The following is a 2,418-nucleotide window of genomic DNA, read 5'->3' as shown; positions in this document are numbered from 1 at the left end:
TTTTTTTTTTTTTTTTGAGCGGGGGAGTGTGGTGGGGGTGGCAAACAACATCGAAGTAAAAGCACATATTTGGAGTTTAATAATCTTCCCCTTCTCCCTCTCAATCTCCTGTACAGAAGCTTAGAAAATATTTATGAAATAAGAGAATTTACTTCCACCATGGTGATTACCTTTTCTTTGGTTTTCCTGGTGAGACCACTACCCATCTATTAAGTCTTTATTTACTCAGCCTCATATTTTGATAGTTTTTTTGATGTGACAGGTCATGTAAACCCTTTTCTGGCCTGCTGAGACAATGGTAGACAATGATAGTTATTAACCAGGGAAGTGGAATTCATAATCATGTTTTTTCAGAAAGAAGCTTCTGTATTCAATGTTAAGGATAAAATGGAGGAAAATTAAACAGATGGTAGAGACAACACAAGAATGTTGGAAATATTATAGGAAGGAGGTAATATGGCTTATATCAATGTTTACAAGGGAAAAAAGGACTCATGGGATACTGTGGGTATCTTTGTTCATAGTCCCTTTACTGCCTAGATTGATTGTCTGTGATAATTTAGAGCTAATTCATACTTTCTAACCATTGCTTCATTTCCATTCCATGAGGCTTGAGTCTTTTCTTCTTTGTGGATTTGCCAAACATAATAGAATAATGGAAAAAAAAAAAAAAAACTTGATAGTAAAAGAGAAAGAAGATGTATTACTTTATACTAATTAATAGATTTTAACATTAAGCAGAAATAAGTTTCAGTATATGATGGCCTCAGAAGACTACCATGCAGTTGTCATTAAACCAAACTGTTTTGGTACTGCTGCTCATCACTAATGCTCAACTACCAGAGTGCAGATAAAACAGACCCAGAACCTGATGAGGTAATGTATGGATTCACTGTGACTGAACCAGATATACCTTTGTCTGGGTCAACTTTATAGTTCCTACACAACTAGAAGATTTTCAACAGCAAGATGGTCCATGGCTACTAAATCATTGGCTGCTCTTAGAACGAGCAACAGTACCATCAGGGATCTGCTTAAGTATAAGCAAAAGAGATTTATTGAGGGATAGAGACTGTAAGGACTTTGAAGACATCTGTGGTGGTTATGTTTGTGTGTCAACTTGGCTGAGCCTGGTTGAGTGGCTGGGCAGCTGGTGGTAGTTATTTCCCATGATGAGACTGGCAATCAACTCCATGTTGGGATCTACCACAAGCATTTGAGTGGTTGCTTTGGGTATGTGTTCTGCTTCCTGTATATAAGAAACAGCTTTGGGAATGGTCTCTAGCCTATGGCATGCTTGGACCTTGCATGTAGTGATGTCATTGTTCAGCAGCCTGCTATGCTTTGACAACCTTGGGACTTACAATGGACTTAAGTTAATGGCCTGTCATATTGTTTGGTAACATCAGGACTGTGCCTTTTTACTAGTCAACCTTGAGGCTTCTCCGCCTCAGCAGCAAATAGCTGTCTGAGTGAAGAAACACCTCTACCTCCAATGGGCCGGGAGCAGGAGGCAGAGCTGGACCCCAAGGTTGAGGGTCTTTCACCCAGGTCCTAGAGTCTGGCACTTTGAACTTGGACTTAAAGCCTTCAAATTGTAAGAATAAACTCCTGTTTGTTAAGGTCATTCCATTTGTGGTATATTGTTGGAGACGAAGAAAAAGACTTCCAAAAGAGCATGATTGCAAGGCACATGTTCGAATTACAGTTAAGAGATGGCAAAGCCTCTCCTGTAGCTGAGTGTTTGCTTTAAGGGAAGGCAAAGCCTCTCAAAGTTGAATGCTTCTGTTCAGCTTTGTGTTCCTGGGGCAGAATGTTGCCCCAGCAGAATGTTTGCTAACCTGTTTCCCTGGAATAACATTTTGCCCAAAGAATAGTATATCTTAGAAACCATTCTTTAGAATTATGTACCTTATCATATTATGTTTTAGAGTGATGTATCTTAGTGTTTATTTGTTAATCCTGCAAGAGATATTAACCTAATTAATTATCTAATACATTTGGACATGGGAAAATATCTTTGTGTATGGGAAAGAGTAAAACTTTAACTTTTAATTAATAACTGATTGTTACAAGGAAATATTTGATTTTACTGTAGAAGAATAATTGATTGAATACTTGATTGTTTTAAAGAAATATCAAGAATAATGATGTAATCATATGCTTATATATAAATAAAGGAGAGCAGATGCATCAGGGGTTGCTCTCACAGACTATGCAGGGCATCCACCTGGTCCCCATTCCTTAAAAAAAAAAAAAAAAATTAACCCTTTAGTGTTTGCAAAAAGGACAAGGAGGCCACATGTTCTGACCTCCTCTAATCTCACAAGAGGAAGACAGAATCACCCATCAATAGCCCAAGGCCTATTCCTGTGAGGCCAGACATGCTGCCTCCCTCCAGCCCTTTCTCCAACCGTT

At 38.5% G+C, this 2,418-nt stretch overlaps 1 pseudogene; it reads right to left on the bottom strand.

Annotated features, from left to right (window-relative positions):
• Positions 1-2,418, bottom strand: part of LOC122150537 — a 149,574-nt pseudogene that overhangs the window by 100,452 nt on the left and 46,704 nt on the right.

Source organism: Orycteropus afer, unplaced genomic scaffold (assembly GCF_000298275.1).
Source record: "Orycteropus afer afer isolate SDZICR_OR568_19922 unplaced genomic scaffold, OryAfe1.0 scaffold00163, whole genome shotgun sequence".
Classification (NCBI taxonomy): Eukaryota; Metazoa; Chordata; class Mammalia; order Tubulidentata; family Orycteropodidae; genus Orycteropus; species Orycteropus afer.
Note: the sequence above shows the minus strand (reverse complement) of the source record. Positions and strands in the feature narration are given on the sequence as shown.